Here is a 20,502-nt window from a genome sequence, read left to right as displayed (position 1 = left end):
AAAATAGCTTTACTTTGTTGTCTGGGTCAACTTTTCTTGCGAGAGACAGAAAGAGGCGTTGAAAGGCTGCTCCAACGGAACTTACTGTTTTCGGAGGAAAACACGAACACGGTGTACAGTCGAGTCTTAATAGCTTACTTACAACTGGGCTCGTCAGGCACTCTTCTTGGCTGAAGTGGTTATTATTATATTTACATGCTTCCAGCTCCCGTTTTTCCTCGATGACAACTTGTACCTTTCTACTCCCCTTTTTCTCCCTCCTCGCGCTCACAGACACATAACGTGTATGGCAGTCCATTCTCCCTGCAACACGGACTACACTGCCCATGATGCTACATTCTTTAGAGCTATGCTTGTAGCATTCTGCCTGTTAGCTTAGCACAACAACAACAACGAAAAGGCGCTCTCTCTCTCTTTTTTTTTTTTTCTTTTCTTTTTTTGTCCCGTTTGGATCTATAGCCATCAGAATTGTTATCTTGAGGCCAAGAAAGATGCCAAGCGGATTTATTTTACCAAGTGGATCATCATGGCCTTGCCATATTGGTCCATTTGATTGACCTTTATTATAATTATAAATTTATTTTATTTTTAGTTGCAAACGGGACAGACATGACTGGGGGATAGGACAGGGGGAAAGAATGAAAGAAAGAGGGGGAGAGAAAGAAAGAAAACCAAAGGGGAGAAGAGACGGTGAGAAGGGGGGGGAAGAGAGAAAAAAACAAACAAACAAAAAAAAAACAAAAAAACAAAAAACTCCTGGGTCACCTGTATGGAGAAAAAAAACAGAGGAGACAGCAAACAAGAAAGAGCAACATAATAATAGAAAAAAAAACAGCACCATCACAATAAACTAGCCAGCCATTGATATCAATAGTTACTAAATAATAAACGATATTGTGCAACACGCAAGATAGACAGCGCACAGTGTGCTTTGAGGCAGCAGCCAAGAAAGCTGTAGTCCGCGTCTGTGAATACCCATGTGTACACCTGTGTGCATACCTGTGTGGATCAGCATGCTTGCATTCCAAAGGTTTCTCCATGTAATGATCTGCTAGGGAGTGTGGGGAGCCACAGCCCTGTCCTTTATGGTATCAAGCAGGTATGGAGGAGATCAAAACTCCAGACATCCAGAGGCCCCCAGAACACAAGAGACCAAGGAAGACCCACAGAGGGGCAGCTGCGCCACTGTCCCAGTAAGAGCTAAGGAGAGTCCCAGATGAGGGCTCATTCAGCAGCCGCGGAGCAGAAGCCAGGGGGAGTTGCAGTGACGCGCCCATGAGCTCCGCCGGCAGCCAGCTGTGCCTGAGTGACCGAGCCCCAGGCCGAGAGGCCGGGGGCACCCCACCTCCGAAATGGCCCGAGCGAGCCCCAATAAGCGGCCGCCAAGGAGTGAGCCGGTGTGTACCCGGACGCCCACCCCCAGATACAAAGAACAACCAACGCACCGACACCTGAGGGAGTCCGCCACCGGTAGGGGAAGTGGTGGTGGGTGGAGATAGGCCTCCAAACCTTGGAGGGCCCGAGATGTCCCCAGAGAGGTGGCGTCTGATACCCAACCTGACATATAGACACAAACATACAGGCACACACATCCATTCCCACCCTCATGCTCTCATATGCACTTCACACTCAACCGACGTGGAGACAGACATAAAGAGACGCTGTATACACGATCACACTCCCCAAGCATACTCTACAAACCGGGTCTAGGTACCCTTGCCCCTGGAGGGGGGAACCGCACCCAGACCCAGGTGGTGTTACCCTTTTCCCTGCGGTGGGGAGAGGCAGACCGCCCCGACTCCGCAGCAGCAGGGAGGCCCCACACCCCAGACCGCAGCCGAACGGCCAACTCCTCCTAGCCCCCCCGCTCCAGCAGGCCGCAGAGAATGGGGGTGAGAGAAGACTCCAAACCTCCCTCCACCCGCTCATAGTAGTGTTGATGCATGTGTGTTCTAAGGTGCAATTAAAACCCAGGAGGGCATGGAGCTACCTGCCAAGGAGCAGCAGGTAAGCGCATAGTTCCTCCTGCTAGCCCTCAATGTCTACGTGCATAGCTGGACTGGCCATCGGGCATACCGGGCATATGCCCGGTGGGCCGCTGGCGATTTTTTGTTTTTATGGGCCGATCGATTTTTTTTTTGGAAGGGTATAAATAATGAAAGGTGTTGGATTGGCCAATTGGTCATGATCGACTCTGGGCTGGACCAATTACAGCCGAGGAGGTCGGATGCACCCGCCCCCTTGTTTAGCAATCTTATAGACGAACTAAAGAAAATGGAGAACAAAAAAGGAAAGGAGGTGCAGAAAAAATTAGGGCCAAAAAGAAACAAGCCCTTCAGGCAGACGCTGCCAAATGTGTAAAAATAACTGAATTGTTTGGCGGTGGCTATGACAGAGCTTCCACAGATTTAGCAACATCAGCAAGTGGCGGAGGCCAGCAGGTGGATAAGGGAAAGGGGAGGCAGGAGGAAGAGAGACCGAGGTGGCCGCCGGTCATAGTGGCAAGTGAACTGAACTTTAGGTAAGAGGTTATGACCTGCTGTCTATCTGTGTCAGATATAAACCAAGTTTAGTTGGAGTTTGTTTTCGTTGTGCTGACTTTTTACAGTCGCTTAGAATAACTGGTACTGCGTACTAGCTAGCATGACGGCGTTTATATACTGCTGGGCGGGTGCTATGAAGTTACTGATAGTAAATTGTATTTTATGCTTAAGGTTAGTTTCTCAAACTCCTCACAATCTTAACAAATTGTGCCAATCCTTACATGTTGCACCAGGCTGATTTATCATCAAAAGTGGAGAAGTCCGTGACAGGAGACAGAAGAGCAGCAGAGAGAGATGGAGAGATGACTTTATGTCATCCATGAGGGATGCATTTGACATATGTTTCACATATTATAGCCCAACAAGTTACTCATAGCAATTTAAATACGAGCAATCAATTTTTGGCAAATACCGGAAATCACTTTTTGGCACAACACCGGCTATTGCAGTTAATAATACAACAGCTTCTTGCCATTTTTTGTGTTTCTTTTTATAGCTGTGTAACTGAGTTCAATTGAAAGCCTGCATGCGCTAGTACCTGTTTGCCACAAGTTCCCAGAATCCTTTGCGGTTTCTGAATGACGTCACATTTTTGGTGGGCCGGTCTCTAGTCAAAATGCCCGGGCCGATTTTTTGTCCCAGTCCAGCCCTGTCTACGTGTATTTAAAATTGAGAGGTGGGCAATGATTCTTGGGGTGAGGTGTACACCCTGATGGTAACTTGGACTCCGTGTATTGTGCCCACCCCCAAGATCCTATATGTATGTGTAATGAGGGTGTGAGTAATGTGAATGTCTAAGTTGTGGGATCGCCCAGGAAACACACAGTCGCAGAGAGAGAGAGAGAGAGCGTCGCCCTGTAACCATGGCAACCGTAACGCTGCCGCCTGGAACAACAGAACGTAGCTGTCAAACAAAACCCAATCAGTCCTGACCCGCGACAAAATGAAACAGGAAAGTACCGCAGTGTAATCCATTTATTTCAACAAAGTAACTGTATTCTGAATACCACCTTTTTAAACGGTAACTGTAACGGAATACAGTTACTCATATTTTGTATTTTAAATACGTAACGGCGGTACATGTATTCCATTACTCCCCAACACTGTGTACCTCCAACAGTTACATCATGGTAGCTGAAGGGTCATCAGCTGGGAGCCACCCTTCATTGATGTTTTGCTCCATTAATCATGGAACATCTTGTGGTGGTGGAGCAATGGGTGGAGGTCTCCCTACTGTCCCTGCAGCTGACCCTAGGACGCTTGTCTTCCCCACAGCTGGTCTTTCCAGATCTCCATTAACTTTCACATGTCTTAGATTCAGTTTGTGCTCAGTTTTTATTAAAATCTAGTTGCACAAACATCTAAATAACCAACTGACTACATGCACAAAAGATCAGAAACAAACAGGATTTTATAAACTGATTGTATCTTTAACTCGACTGAAAGAATCCACAAATGTTATTGTTTCATATCAGAACAACACAAACAGTAACACCATGATGGGTTCATGCTCTGAAAATATCTGATAGTCCTGTTGTTGATTTAAACACAACTAATGAAACTCTGTAAAAGGTTTTTCTGTTTTTTCATTTATCTTTGAAAAATGTGTCATGTTGGTTTTCATGTGTGAGCCACTGAAACACTGGTGCAGTACATCATGTGAAAAGCACAGAGCAGCTAGAGATGAAACAGTCTTTTAATTTAAGGAAACTGGCACCATGTCATTGGTTTACAATTGTGTAACTAAAATATGAACATTTCAGGTGCAGATAAACCCCCAGATGTCATTTACTCTAATATTGAACTGGAAAACTTTGGAAATAATGGGGGGTATACAAAACATATACAATGTAGAAGAAAAGCCTGGAAAGTTTTTGAAAAGTTTAAAAATATATTAAATGTTTTTCTTTTGTGGATTCGATCATCTTCACAGGGAAGCATCATAAACCAGAGCAGAGTGCTGTTTACTCTGAGGTGAAGACGGGAGCTGCAGGTACAGTCACAACAGTCTCATTCAGTGTTTGTACTTGAACGTGTCATCACATCATTATATTGCAGGTAATTATAGGTCAACATGGAGTTTAGTTATTCACTTACTAATCAGTGTTTCAGCTTTACTGAATCACAGCATCCACAGATTCTGACCCAGACCTCAATCACAAAACACACACATGCAAAGCTGAAGTGTCACAGGCAACAAATGATTTTTACTTAGATTTCTTTCACTGTAGTTGTAAAAAGTTTAAAGTCCATATGTATTCAACATGTTTGTATCATATCTGTGCTGAACAAATGTGTCCTGAGCTCTGACGTCTCTTTTAGAGGACAGTCTGATGTATGCTGAGGTCAAACAGCCCAAAAAAGAAAAAGCCAAGAAAAACAAAGGTGAGCAAAGTCTGCCATCATCTCCACTGAATATTGTTCATCATGTTTATCTGCTCTTACAATGTAAATCTGTTTATTTTAATATTTATATTTATGTATTCACAATCCATCAGCTTTTAAAAATCTACTATTTTATCTTTGCATTAGTGGAGACATCAAGTTTCCTCCTGGTTAATGATATTATTGTTTTCAATGATCTTCTCTTCATTCACAGGAACATCAAGTCCTGCAGCTGATGCAGCAGTTTATTCTGAAGTCACATCAGGAAGCTCTCTCAGTAATTCTGCTGCCATGCAGGCTGATTTATTCTTCACATTATTAAATGTCTTCAGCTCATAATATCTTTACATGTTGGAAATCACTTTGTCTCTTTGTGCTTGTCTTACAGGTCAGTGAGGAGAGCTGTAGCAGCAAAGCCAAGAAGAAGCTTTTTATGAAGCCACTCTTGCTCCTCTGCTGCCCAAATATCAGACATGCTCAGCTTTATGTGCAGTTACAATATTACATCATAATATCATATAGAGTTAGTACTCTCTTATAGCATAAAGCATACTGTGTTCTATATAGTCAGCTGTTTTTATATTCTTAAAGCTTTCTGTATATAAAACTTAACTGAATGTTTCCTGTTTCAACATCAGTGAGAACAAAGTGTGAAATATGTGATCTTTAGTAGCTGATAGCACGACTTTAAGTCAGCAGTGTTACATTAAAAAGTACTGTTATGGGCAGCAACACATACTTTTACTGTATTTGTTTAAAAATCTACATTATTTAAATAAATGATCTGATCAGTACTGTGTGAATTTGAATGTAATGAATGTATTTCTTGATTTCTTTTCTTTTTTGTTTTGTTTTGGGGGTTTTTGCTTTATCTTAAATATTTTTATTCATTTTCATGCATTTATAGTTAGATTGAATCTGAATTGCTCAACTTGAATAAAAGCTTCTAAAACTGAACTATATTTTTAACATTTAAAACAGATTTGAAGGATGGGTCGGGTGTATCCTTCGTGGCCCAACCTATCCCAAAATTCATAGCGCGGCCCAGCCAATTCCAGTTTCCAAGAATGGCGGCAGCTACTTAGTTTTAATATTACTCTTATTACTCTTTCTGGGTTACAAAATAAACTTTTAAGATATTTTCAGCTGAGAATGTAGCTGTGTGCACTTCAAATATCTGCTCTGTTTATCAAGACATCACATATTGGCAAAAGTGCTCCTTTTTGTTACCCACCAGCTCGATAGCTAGCCGGGGTTTCAAGGCTCACAAGAGCCGGCGAGAACACTGAACTCCCCGGCACATCATTTTCAGATCCCTGCGGTCTTTGGCTACTCAGGTTAAACATGATCTAAGTCACTTAGATGACTTAAAAAAATATTTTTTTTTGGCTTTTCTCAGTGTTTTATTTGTTCCTGAGTAAATCAGTTTGGCTGAGATTAAAGTTATAGTTTTTACACAGCTGAATACAGTAAATGTCACACAAAACTGATTAAAAAGAGTGAGATGGTAGAATTTACTCCAGTGTCCTGTTATATTTTAGATAGCAAGGAGCAGACGGCTGAGTTTATTATTAAACTTTACTGAGACAATCTGCAAATTTCATTAAAGTTTAATAAACTATCATCTAGTCTTTATTTTTAGTTAGCACATATCTTAAACACGTAATGCTGTAAGCTAATGATAGTTATATAAGAGCAGATGCTGCTGGTGCAATAAGCTGCACGTTTTACGATCCAATGGATGCATGATCTGATTAGTCAACTATCAAAATAAGCATTTGTGGCAGCCTTAGTCTGAAGTCATAAAACAAGAATTGTGTATATTTTTTGATGGGTGTATTTTAAAACTGGAAACATGACGATAGAGAACAACCTCTTTGTTCTTCTGAGCGGTCTGTCGTCCTTACACGTGTGTAACAAACTGTTTATTCTGCTGTTTGTCTTTTTATCAGAGGAAACTGAAACATCTCATGATTTCTGGCTGTGCCTGTGGGTTGAGCCACAAATCTTCTGTTCAGCAGATTTGATGTTTTCAGCAAACTTCACACAGCAGAGGAAACAAGGAATTCAAAGAGCACCGTGGGAATTTCATAAGCAGCTGTTTTCCTGATTGTTGATTTGTGATTTGCTCATTTAGTGCTTCTGTGTTCAGTTTGTTTGCTACCTGATGTGTTACTACAATATTTTAAGTTATTTATTGCAAGTATTCATTATCAAAAATACATTAAGTCATCGTTTAAGGACGTTTTGTGTAGTACTTTAGTACAAAATATAATCACTGGGTTGTGTTTGGAGTTGGTTGCCAACAGAGGGAGTCATTTTATTATGACTTCATCGGCTTGGCTGGATGTTAAATATTAGAAGATAAAAGTTGAAGACTTTGACTTCAGAGTCTATTATTTGCCATGTCATGTTGCAATAAATAAATACAATACACACAGTTTTCTGTGTCTATAAAAAACAAAGTGTGATGAGCCTTAAAAGTGAAAGAGGATGAATTATTTCTTCTGAGCAGCCTTCAGTGCTTTTGTCACTTGGTGGAAATGATTTTAGTATCACACTCTGTGTTAGTTAGTACACTTTTGCAACATATGTATTTTGTTTGTATGCTTTTATTTTGAAAAGTAGTTTTGTTACTTCCTAACCTCATCCTCTGAACGCAATGAGGTAAACTTAAACTTAGAGCAAAGAGGACATAAAGGAAGTCGCGGCAGGAGGCCGTGGAGCTGTTTCTTTGGAACCAGTGTCAGACCTGGAGGAGGAGCCAGACCCAGTAACAGGTGATATACAACTGATAGACGACAGAGTATATCTTTACCATATTATTCTGATTTATTTTACGGCTGTTGTCACTTCATGCATAGTATTCTCTTTCATTGCTAGTTTGCTCTGTGTGATTTTATTTTTCATTGCATGGCTTGTTTTTATTGTTTTATTTAGGAAGAGTTCATCTTTTAGTTGGCTTTAAAATACAGGAATTAACTGTAAATAAATAGAATTTTATTAACTACTGCTCTGTATGCCTTTACTGCCACCCCTTTAAGCTGCTCTAGTCTTCTGTATCTCTTTTTACACCTACATGTGTGTAAATGACTGTTGGTGGTTACTTTCTATCCTCTCAGAGGCTTTTTTTTATCCACTGAAAGGCCTCGTGGTTTGTGACCACCTAGAAAAGAGGAAATGCAGCCTGTGGTTTCAGCCTGAAGTCTTCTGTGTTACAGATATGCTGTTTTATGTTATCAGCTCATAGCAGAGAATTAACAGGGAATTCACACAAAGGTCACAGTGGGAATTTCACTTTGTTCTCTGTGTGCATGACACATGTTTATATTTGCTCCCTGTACCCGAATAACAGTAATAATTTTCTCTGGTACATTTAAGTATGGATGACAGTGTGTGACAGCAGATTAAAAATGGTGTCACTGCAGTGATGACACATACTAAACTAAAGGGAAAAAATGACGTGCTGTGAAACCATGAAAATAAATTTCTCACACTGCCTTCATACAGCTGCCTTCAACTGTCACCACAAAACAGGCGTTTCAAAACTTTTGCTCCAGGTTTTTGGTATTTTTAGGTTCATCTCAAAGTATCACGTCTACCCTGTGAATGTTAATAACTGTTAATAAGTTCACTACATCACCACCATCACTCCTATTAATGGAGCCCACTCATCCCCAGACTCTGAATCCTCTATGGAAGGCTTTTCAATCAGATCTTTGAAGTATTCCTTCTACTGCTTACAATATCCTTGGTTGACATCAACAGTGCTCCAGGTGTACTATAAACTTTTTACTCTCCTACCACAACTGAGTTTTAGTTTCAGCTGCAGCCAGGGTTGCAGTATGCTTGGCCTGCCTGTACCTGTTAGCCTCCTCCAAGGTGCCACAAGCTAATAAAGCCTGAGAGTTTGACGTCTTCAACTTGATGGCTGTCTTTACCTCTCAAGTCTACCATCTGGAATACCACCACGACAGGCACCAACAACCTTGCAGCAGCAGCTCTGTGCAGCTGCCTCAGTAATAGAGAAGAAGAACACGATGCAGTCAGATCCCCAGCCTCCTTCAGAATCCTGATCCAACTGACAACCAGGTGGCGATCATCTCAGCTTCTTGCTTCATCTGAGAGTCCAGAACATGGGGCTGCAGATCTGATTATATGATTACAAAAGTGATCATCCTTCGATCTAGGGTGTCCTGGTGACATGCGCTCCTGAGGTTCAACGTTGGTGTTCATTATGGTCAAACTGTGATTAGCACATTAGTCTAATAACAAAACATCACACAGGTTCAGCTGATGCAGAAGGTGAGATGATTCTCACATTATGGACATGTGGCAAAAAGCAAAAACTGGTCTGGTGCTGATTTTTGCTGTCAGCTGTTACCTGTTTAGCTCTGGGGTAATGATGCATCAGCTTCATGTATTCTTGAAGTCAACCCACCATGTGTCATTACACAAGGGAGGCACTTAAAGCTCAAGTCGAGTGAGGTGGACCAGAGAATAGGGCTGTATCTACACCTGACTTGCTTCTAGACATTTCTCACAGTGAACTAGCAACAAAAAACTGGCTTCCTCATCTAAGTACTTAAAAAAAACAATATTTATTTATTTATTTTTGTTTTGCTTTATTTTCTTTCTGATACAGCTTACCGTGGTTGTGCCAAGTAGATTTCATCACAAAGTTTTGAAGACATCCCACAATCAGAGCATTTGGGTGTTCATAAGGCTTACAGTTATATTCAGAACTATTTCCTCTGGCCTTGACTGAAGAAAGATGTATCTGGTAACATTACAACACGTCACATGTGTCAACCAGACTAAAAAGCTGTCTCGTATTCCAGGGATTTAAACGTTGTTGTCACGATTAGTTAACGGACTCAGGCTCAGACCAGGGAAGGGAGAGGTCCGGGAAAGAGCTGCACAAAAAATCTTCAGTAAGAGATGAACTGACAGAAACAACTCACTGATTCAGATTTTCAGCCTACTGAGCAACTGACGCTGATAGCTCAACGATCCAGCGACGAGTAGCACAGTGCTGCCTATTTAAGTAGGACTCGGGATTACGAAGATAGGCAGCAGGTGTGGAAATGGCAGGTGCGTGGACCAAGGGCGGGAGCCTGTAATGTGCACCCCCTCTGGTAGGAGAGAGAGAGCGAGAGAAAGACCAAAACAACAAAAACACATGTTGCCTAATACGTATCAGCTGGTGAGGCACAGGGACCATGACAGTTCTGCTGTCCATGTGCCCATTTCCACAGTGTGGAAATAGTGATGGTTTTTTGAAACAGGAAATGTGTAAAAAAAAAACCTTTCCTGTTCCACCTGTGCTGATGGCAGAGACTGCAGAGATTCAATCATCTGCTGCTCTGTGAGTTCCACCTGTTGACATCCTTTTGGGAACTCTGCCACTGATCAGTACCCATTGGTACTTATGTGGTTCCTGGCCTTGGTTGGGTTCTGTCATCATGAAGTTCATTAAAAAAATGTTTCATGAATATTTGCTCTGACTGAACTTTAGAAGGCTGGACCAGTGTGAAGTTTGTCTCATTTTAAGCTTTAGATGATAAAACTTTCCTGTTTCATTCTGTTTTCTCTTCTGGTCCTAGAAGCACAATATTTCAAAGTGGAATCAGCTCTGTTTCACCAAACTTGTGATACTTGTATTTTCAAACTGAATTTCAGCCCACCTGTGTTACCTTCATGGCCCACGAGGGGCCCTGGCCCACACTTTGGGAATTACTGGAGCCGACAAGGTGGTAACTCAGAATACAGTAGTTTATTTGTAAAACATGTATGAAAATAACATGTTTGTCAGCATCAGTGGTGTGAAGCATGTGTGGCAGAGCTGAGAGAGATTCTCTGTTTGTTTCGATACAATGTGATGGTAAAATAATGTTTGCCTGCTGGCTTTCACAGAGGTGTTATATCTGTCACTGTGAGTCAGCACTGAGCTGCCGAGCTCGCTTCAGTAACACAATGATGACTTAACTATCTTTTTCTTCTGCTGCAGAATTAAAATGAGGAAGAACAATTTAAGCTAAATATGTGTGTTGCCTTCCAGAAAACATGTTTTATCTCTGACAGCTGGCAGCAGAGAGAGCAAGATGCAAAGTTTTAAAAACTCAGTTTTTTGTCTTTGCTGGTTGTCATCTCTTGTAGGAATGAATTTTTATTGATTATCCACTTCCTCTTTCCTCTCTCAGTTATGTTAAAAGCATCTTGCTAAATATGTAATATGTTATGTATGTCTATGTATGTCATATATGTGGGCATATGGCAGCACGGTGGTTAGCACTGTTGCCTCACAGTAAGAAGATCCTGACTTCAATTCCACCATCAGGCCGGGGTCTTTCTGTGTGGAGTTTGCATGTTTTCCCCATGTTTGCGTGGGCTCTCCCCAGGTTCTCCGGCTCCCTCCCACAGTCTAAAGACATGCGTTCTGTGGTTGATTGAAAAATCTAAATTGCCCATTTAGATTGTGAATGTGCGACTGGTTGTCTGTCCCTGTGTGTTACCCCTGCAACAGACTGGTGACCTGTTCAGGGTGTTCCCCACCTGGGATAGGCTCCAGCACCCCCAGCGACCCCGAAAAGGATAAGTGGAAGCGAATGGATGGACACATGTATTTAGTTACCAAGTATATTTTAGTTTGTACAAGATGTGCATTCAGATTATTTTTTTTAAGTTTCACAGTGTGATGTTATATATGGCCAAAAGTATTCACTCACATCCAGATCACTGAATTCAGCTGTTCCAGCTTCTTAAATTCTAAAACCAAATGGTGGAGTCCCGGGTATTTACACCCTAATGCAGGTCGTTGCTTAACAGGGCTGTTGGCCCACTATTAATCATGTGACTCAAGGTATGAAAAAAGGCGTGGATCACTATCGCCAGAGGTTTTGGGTAAACCATAAAATTGTTGTGACCTTGCCTCACAATTTCATGTGAGCTATCGTCACCTAATGCAAGATGTGCCTGGGCATATGGGAAGGGATCTCAAAACTAGATTGTAGGTGGCAGATGGTTGGTGTCATAAGCCATCCTCTCTGTTCAAAGATGGTCGTTCACGGTGACATAGATGTCCTGTTTCAAACGATCTGTCTTGTCTGTCCAAAATGTGAAGATTGGCATCCTCATTGGCATCGTTCATCTGACCTTGAAGTGCAGACGACGATCTGAGGCCGACATCATATTAAACCCTATGGTTTAAGAATGGGATATCACTCATGTTTATATGTGTGTAAAAGCAGACAAGTGACTACTTTTGGTATCAGAGGCTATGTCTACACTTCGACCTGTTGTTATTTCTGTCTGCTATTTATTTACTTTCCGGCTCTTTGAAAGGTCGCGTCAAAATGGACTAACAATGAGGTGGAGTTGTTGCTGCAAATAACACAAAAGTACAAAATTGCAAAAGCAAGTGAGAATTAAAGAATTTGAAGAAAAGCTATCTGGAGCATGTACAAACAGATATTAATCTTTAATAGGGCTGTCAAAACTGAGAGCAAACAAAATGCCCTCCGCTTGCTTAGTTTAATTGGTCACATGACTGCATCACATGACTAAAACGCGTCATCGTTTTAAAAAGTCTCAGTTTACGCCGACCACACTGTGCCGCGAAAACGGCGTTTTTCAAATTGATCCACTTTAGAGAGCGTTTTCAATTTTCCGTGACCGAAAAGGCCGTCTCAGTGTGGACGGAAGGCCAAAAGTGAGAGAAAAAGTTGTTTTTGTGTTCCATCCCCATCCAGGAGAGAATCCTTGACGGCGTTTTCAGTCAAGGACAGCTGAGCTTTTTGAAAACGCTCTCCAAAGAGGATACATTTAAAAAAGTCGTTTTTGCGTCGCAGTGTGATAGCTTTTGTTCAAATTCTTTAATTCTCACTCGCTCTTGCAACTTTGTACTTTTGTGTTACTCGCAGCAACAACTCCACCTCATTGTTAGTCCATTTAAAAAACTCTGTGCTTTTCCTCTGTGCTGGGCCTCAGTTTGCCGCGACGTTTCAAAGAGCTGGAAAGTAAATAAGTGGGAGACAGAAATTTCTTGCTTTTCACGCATGCGCAGTACTGGAACGTAAGTGTTTTTGGCCGTTTCAATATAGATGAACAACTCAGTGAAAACGCATGAAAACAATAGTGTGGACGTGGAGCGTTTTCAGACGAAAACACCGTTTTCAAATTTATCCAGGCTAGTGTGGACATGGTCAAAGTGAATTTACTGTCTGCTCACTGCTCTAGTGAGTATGTGGCAGCTATTACACCTCTTTATGTGTAAACGGGGAAGAGGAAGTTCAGTCAAATAAAACTGTTTAACACAATAAAGCAATGCATGCTTGTTGCTGTGCTTTGTATAATTGCTCAGTATGCATCATTCACTCAAGTTACTGCTGCTACAGGACTTAGAACCAAAGTTAAACATCAACTTTAAAAATAAATAAACTTTAATTAATGTAACAGTGCTGGAGCCATTAGGATGGCTGTAGCTGAGGAGGCAGAGCAGCTAGAATCTTCTTATAATCAGAAGGGTTGAGGTTCAGTTCCTTCAAGTCAGAACAACTTTGGGTTTAGTAACAGAACAGGTTTGAATAGAAAACAAAAATGGAACCACACAAGAAGCAAGCTGATCTGTTCTGAATATACAGGAACTGCTGCAGTCGAAGCTACAACTGCTGTTTGAGCTCAGTGTGAAAAGGAAGCAAGCAGAAAGAGTCAGAAGAAGAAGTTACACTCGTATCTATATAAATAACAACATATCTTTCTTCTGCTTAATTTTTAGTACAAAGTAAAACAGTTAAAGCAGCAGAGCTGGATGTGAGGATGAGGCGCTCTTTGCTCTGCGTGCTGGAGTTATTCTGTAAGTACATCACTGACTTTCTCTGTTTGCATGTTACTGATTAAAGAAACTATTTAAATATCACGAGGAGGTGAAAAGGTTTGTCTAAGAATGTGATTGGTGCTGACTTGGCTCATTTTAACATTGTGTGGGATACACTGCTGTTTTACATTTAAAGTTTATAGTTTATGAACTCAGAAACTGATTTGAGGATGAACATCAACTGAAAATGCACATTTTTCAAAGAGTTGGATGATGTTTCAATCTTGATTTTAGGGCTCAGCACACTCTTCTATGGAAATGCTGAAGGTAAGATTTTTTTTTTCTTTTCTTCCTGTTTATAAAATCTGAACAGTATCGATCTGTATCTGTCATGATCCTGGATTTTGGACCAAGCATTTCAGTTTTGGACTCTCAGCATCTGTTTGATATTCTCTGTTTCACTTGGTTTGTTGTGGTTTTTCAGTTTTTAGTTTTTCTAATATTAAACTTTTTCTTAGATTATGTTTTCATTCATATTCTGTGTGTATAGTTATCTTTTCAGTTATTCTTCAAGCTTGTTTCCCATCCTGCTGTGTTCCCTGAGTCTAGTCTGTGTTTCTCTTAGATCTCCTGTGCTTAGTCAGACTTGTCTTCCTGTTTTTTTACCTTTTGTCTGGGTCAAGATTGTGTCTTAGTCTCTGTTTCAGTGTTTATGCTTCCTGTTTTATTTTGACAGTCCCTTGTCCCGTGTCTTGTTTTCGGGTGTTTCTTCCCTCTGTCTTGTCTCCCCGATTTAGTTCCCTGATTACTACATGTTAGAGCCAATCTAAAGAGAAATATTTGTTTAGTTTAGTTTAATGTGTTGGGTAAGAAAACATTAGATCACATGTGTGGTAGCAGGTTAGAATGAGCCAGGACGGCAATGGAAATGTGCACTGAAGCAGCAAATCGTTTTTTGACCGTGACATTGTTTGTTTGTATGTACGAGTCAGAAATAAATCTGAACATCTCACATTAAGAAGTGGAAAAATTATGTTTTCAAAGCTTGGTAGAGAAATTTGCCACTACTCTACATGTGTGTACTTCAGCCTTTGTCGTGATTTGTCTCATAGTTATTTTCCCTGTTTTTTCTGTATTTCTTGGTTAGTATCCGAGTTTTTTGCACTCAGCCCTCTCCAGGTTTTCGGTTTTCATGTGAAGTTTCATCAGTAAAGCTGTTTTGAGTTTAGTTCTGCTCCCACTGAACTAACTGTGGTTAGAAATGGCTGTTATTCTAAAACAATTCATGATTTGTTTATTTTTTGTAAAACTCATTAAGTAAAAGCTTAAAGTCTGCACTTCAGTCACATTAATTATTTGATTTACTGTGGTGATGAACAGATGCAGAACTACAAATCTAGTAAAACATAATGGCCTTTTTAAAATTCTCACTAAACCTGCAGTGACAATAGTTCTCTTGTTTTGGGGGGATTTTTTTTTATTTTTTTTATTTCTAACTTACAGTACATGGCAAGGCCACACTAACAGCAGACAGCACAACCATACCAGCAGGGGGCAGTGTGACACTGACCTGTGATGTGAAGGACTCTGCTGACTTAAAATATGAGTGGTTCAGACAAACGTCATCTGAAGAAAAGTCCATAATAACTGGTGAATCGGGCAGAACGATCTCTGTGTCTGAAGGAGGCACGTACACCTGCTGGGCTGAAGGGAAAATTATCATCATTACAGAAAGTGACTCAGTCACAGTTCAGAAAACTGGTGAGTTTAAACATTTCACTTGAACTAAAACATTTTTTCTGTTATTATTATTATTGTTTTTGTTGTTGTATTTGAGGCATTTTTAAAGACAAATCAGCATTTATTCACATAATTATGATAAAACCTGCTACTGGAAACAACTTTTTGCATTATCTTTTTTTTTGTTCCCTGTTTTGTTGTTGTTGTTTCTTTTTTTTAACAATATTTGTTGAACAGTCTTGGCTGCTGTGAAACTGCAGCCCATGTGAGTTTATCTACAATTCAAACTGAAGTTTCCTGTTTTCATTTATACGTCTGTTTAAACAGGACATCAGGAAACAATTATCTTCCCACCAACAGTTAAAACCCTCTAAAACCTCTAACAATGATCCAGCTGTTTCCAGGCAGCTTACTATTTTATATTTGGTGTTTTTGGCCAATTGTTTGTTGTTGTTTATTAAAATCTTTGTAAAATCAGTAACCTGAAAGTTGCAAGACCCTTTACCCTTTGTTTTATTAAAGCTATCAAACCACATTTCACAGTGAGCAGGTGGAGCAAAGAAAAAAGATCATTCAGGTTCATATTTTTATGAAAGAAATTGTTTTGTTTTTCAGTTTGGTTTTGACTGTTGGAAAATACATTTGTTGACATATTTTACAACACTGAGACTTTGTATTTTGAGAGTTTAACAGAGTTGTTATGAAACGGCAGATAAATGAGCACGCAATAAAAAAGATCATTCATGTAAACTAAGGTTGGGCGAGTATTTATCGACCATCGACGACAGGCTGAGGCTGACACTGGTCGTTTTTACAAGAGCGATTTATTTATCTGCCCATGAGTAAGTTTGCTAATAATGTTGGTTAAAGCTAAGAGAAGCAGTCAACAGGAGAAAAAAATAACAGGGCTGTTTTAACAGCATCTTCTTCCAGCTGCAAGCAAATGCACTCTCGTCAGTGTGCCCAAATGCAGCAGCCACTTTGTATTTTTTTGGCAACTACAGGGAGTGCAGAATTATTAGGCAAGTTGTTTTTTTGAGGAATAATTTTATTATTGAACAACAACCATGTTCTCAATGAACCCAAAAAACTCATTAATATCAAAGCTGAATGTTTTTGGAAGTAGTTTTTAGTTTGTTTTTAGTTTTAGCTATTTTAGGGGGATATCTGTGTGTGCAGGTGACTATTACTGTGCATAATTATTAGGCAACTTAACAAAAAACAAATATATACCCATTTCAATTATTTATTTTTACCAGTGAAACCAATATAACATCTCCACATTCACAAATATACATTTCTGACATTCAAAAACAAAACAAAAACAAATCAGCGACCAATATAGCCACCTTTCTCTGCAAGGACACTCAAAAGCCTGCCATCCATGGATTCTGTCAGTGTTTTGATCTGTTCACCATCAACATTGCGTGCAGCAGCAACCACAGCCTCCCAGACACTGTTCAGAGAGGTGTACTGTTTTCCCTCCTTGTAAATCTCACATTTGATGATGGACCACAGGTTCTCAATGGGGTTCAGATCAGGTGAACAAGGTGGCCATGTCATTAGTTTTTCTTCTTTTATACCCTTTCTTGCCAGCCACGCTGTGGAGTACTTGGACGCGTGTGATGGAGCATTGTCCCGCATGAAAATCATGTTTTTCTTGAAGGATGCAGACTTCTTCCTGTACCACTGCTTGAAGAAGGTGTCTTCCAGGAACTGGCAGTAGGACTGGGAGTTGAGCTTGACTCCATCCTCAACCCGAAAAGGCCCCACAAGCTCATCTTTGATGATACCAGCCCAAACCAGTACTCCACCTCCACCTTGCTGGCGTCTGAGTCGGACTGGAGCTCTCTGCCCTTTACCAATCCAGCCACGGGCCCATCCATCTGGCCCATCAAGACTCACTCTCATTTCATCAGTCCATAAAACCTTAGAAAAACCAGTCTTGAGATGTTTCTTGGCCCAGTCTTGACGTTTCAGCTTGTGTGTCTTGTTCAGTGGTGGTCGTCTTTCAGCCTTTCTTACCTTGGCCATGTCTCTGAGTATTGCACACCTTGTGCTTTTGGGCACTCCAGTGTTGTTGCAGCTCTGAAATATGGCCAAACTGGTGGCAAGTGGCATCTTGGCAGCTGCACGCTTGACTTTTCTCAGTTCATGGGCAGTTATTTTGCGCCTTGGTTTTTCCACACGCTTCTTGCGACCCTGTTGACTATTTTGAATGAAACGCTTGATTGTTCGATGATCACGCTTCAGAAGCTTTGCAATTTTGAGACTGCTGCATCCCTCTGCAAGATATCTCACTATTTTTAACTTTTCTGAGCCTGTCAAGTCCTTCTTTTGACCCATTTTGCCAAAGGAAAGGACGTTGCCTAATAATTATGCACACCTGATATAGGGTGTTGATGTCATTAGACCACACCCCTTCTCATTACAGAGATGCACATCACCTAATATGCTTAATTGGTAGTAGGCTTTCGAGCCTATACAGCTTGGAGTAAGACAACACGCATGAAGAGGATGATGTGGACAAAATACTCATTTGCCTAATAATTCTGCACTCCCTGTAGTTCCTCCATGTTTAGGCTTCTTCTGTGTTCTAAATGCACAAATCAGTCCATGCATGATTAATTGCTCAGCCCATCAAAAAGTCACCTGTGTGTATTTATCGCCTATTGTTACTTACTGGACTGATGAATGTTGGTTGGAAAAATATATGGCTGAAAAAGCCATTAAAGAAATTTCCACTTTTTTCTTCATTCTCATCAAACATGCATTGACGTTAATTTTCTTGGTTTGTCGTATGTCCGACTTACAGTACATGACAAGGCCACACTAACAGCAGACAGTACAACTCTACCAGCAGGGGGCAGTGTGACACTGACCTGTGATGTGAAGGACTCTGCTGACTTAAAATATGAGTGGTTCAGACAAACGTCATCTGAAGAAAAGTCCATAATAACTGATGAATCAGGCAGAACGATCTCAGTGTCTGAAGGAGGCACGTACACCTGCAGGGCTGAAGGGAAAATTATCATCATTACAGAAAGTGACTCAGTCACAGTTCAGAAAACTGGTGAGTTTAAACAATTCACTTGAACTAAAACATTTTTTCTGTTATTATTATTATTGTTTTTGTTGTTGTATTTGAGGCATTTTTAAAGACAAATCAGCATTTATTCACATAATTATGATAAAACCTGCTACTGGAAACAACTTTTTGCATTATCTTTTTTTTTTGTTCCCTGTTTTGTTGTTGTTGTTTCTTTTTTTTAACAATATTTGTTGAACAGTCTTGGCTGCTGTGAAACTGCAGCACAGCTGGTCTCAGATATTCACTGGTGAGACAATCACTCTCAGATGTGAGATTCAGGGAGGTGAAGGAAAGGTGTGGAAATATGAATGGACAGCACCCAACACAAACAGCCCTCCAACATCCAGTGAATACAGGATCAGCAGAGTTTCAGTGTCCCACAGTGGAGACTACAGATGTCGGGGTAGCAGTGACTATCTCTTCACAGGATGGAGTGATGCATTCAGACTGACAGTTTCATGTGAGTTGGACCATGATTCATGCTGACATTTAATGTTTTCATGTTTACATCTGTCTACTACTCATTGATGTTCATTCGAAACTGAACTGGTATTTGAAGTTTGAATATTTATTTTCTTATTAATTAATTCATTTTGTTATTGTTATTTTCCCCGAAGTAAATGATAATATGTATGTTTTCCTGTTTCTTCAACAGCAAGTAAACCCAGAGCCACACTGACAGCACAAAGTTCAGTCATACCAGCAGGGGGCAGTGTGACACTGAGCTGCTCTGTGGAGGGCTCTGCTGGCTGGAAGTTTGACTGGTTCAGACGTGATTCAGTCTCTTCTAAAGCTCAGCTCATGAGAGGAAATGAAGCAAACAGAGTTATTAGTGTCTCACAAGGAGGTCTGTACCACTGCAGAGGAGGGAGAGGAGATCCAGTTTACTACACAGAGGACAGCAGTGACGTCACAGTTGTGGAGACTTGTGAGTTTTAAACTTTCTATTAAGTTTCTCATGTGTTTCATACAAATGTAGAAATAAACATTGTGGTATCAACTCCAAAAAAACTAGAAAAACCTGCATATTTATAGCTCATTAGCTGCTGTTAGTCTTTAAATTGTATTTTATTAAATATTTTTGGCCTCTCTCTTTAAATGCTTCTTTATCCTAAACTGACTTTAAGTGGACATGAAAGACTGTGTATTAAGCCATAGAGCCATAAAAACAAACAAACAAACAAACAAAAATAAAGGTTAATCCTGAACATCTTGTCATCCGAGGTCATCAACAGCTCAGCTAACATCAGGTCAGATCAGGGTCGGTAACCCGCGGCTCTTCCGCCCCTCAGCTGTGGCTCCCGCAAGCTTTGGGTGAAAAAATGAAAAATAAAAGTCCCACACAACATCCCCAACATCTGCAGGAGGAAGTTTACAGAGTGAGAAAAAGAAAAGTGTGTTTATAGCAGCAGCTACTGCAGCCAGAGAGAGTCTGACAGGCCCAGCTGTGAGCCACATGTTATTATCCAGCTGTTCACTGTGTTCACCGCCTCCAGAGGAAGAAAGTGTGCTGCTGTAACCTTCCCACGCCTCTCTCCATCTCTGCACTTTGCCATAAGTTGACCCAGAGCAGAAAGCTAGTTAGCAGCTACGAGGCAAACTCAGAACACTGAGTATCAGCCAGAGGTCTCCGTGGGTCAGAGCCGTGGATCTGGAGATAAACCTGCCGTTCTGACACTCATGTCAACATGACAAAGTCTGCTTTCCATAAGGAGACAAATTTGTGTTGAAAGTGTTACAAACACACACGATATGATCAACAAGCAATGATTTGTGACTTGAAAGCAGCTCACATTTGTGGATCTGTGTGAAGCTGGCAGTTAAATTAGACTCAAAACCCCACGTGGGCACGAGACGTGATCTGTGCGTGTCAGGTGATTCGTCCACATGTATTTAAGGTGTTGTGAGCTGTGTATTATCACCAGATA

General features: G+C 40.8%; 2 long non-coding RNA genes across 2 annotated transcripts; both read left to right on the top strand.

Annotated features, from left to right (window-relative positions):
- Positions 1–3,698: 3,698 nt before the first annotated feature.
- On the top strand, positions 3,699–5,729 carry LOC143417066 (uncharacterized). The gene is made up of 4 exons (XR_013097278.1): positions 3,699–4,536; positions 4,866–4,928; positions 5,143–5,205; positions 5,317–5,729. It is a non-coding gene; the product is annotated as an uncharacterized LOC143417066 (long non-coding RNA).
- Positions 5,730–15,272: 9,543 nt separating this feature from the next.
- Positions 15,273–18,990, top strand: LOC143417065 (uncharacterized). The gene is made up of 3 exons (XR_013097277.1): positions 15,273–15,504; positions 18,299–18,556; positions 18,774–18,990. It is a non-coding gene; the product is annotated as an uncharacterized LOC143417065 (long non-coding RNA).
- The last annotated feature ends 1,512 nt before the right edge of the window (positions 18,991–20,502 follow it).

This window comes from Maylandia zebra, linkage group LG3, assembly GCF_041146795.1.
Source record: "Maylandia zebra isolate NMK-2024a linkage group LG3, Mzebra_GT3a, whole genome shotgun sequence".
Taxonomy (NCBI): Eukaryota; Metazoa; Chordata; class Actinopteri; order Cichliformes; family Cichlidae; genus Maylandia; species Maylandia zebra.
This window is presented reverse-complemented; position numbering and strand designations above follow the sequence as displayed.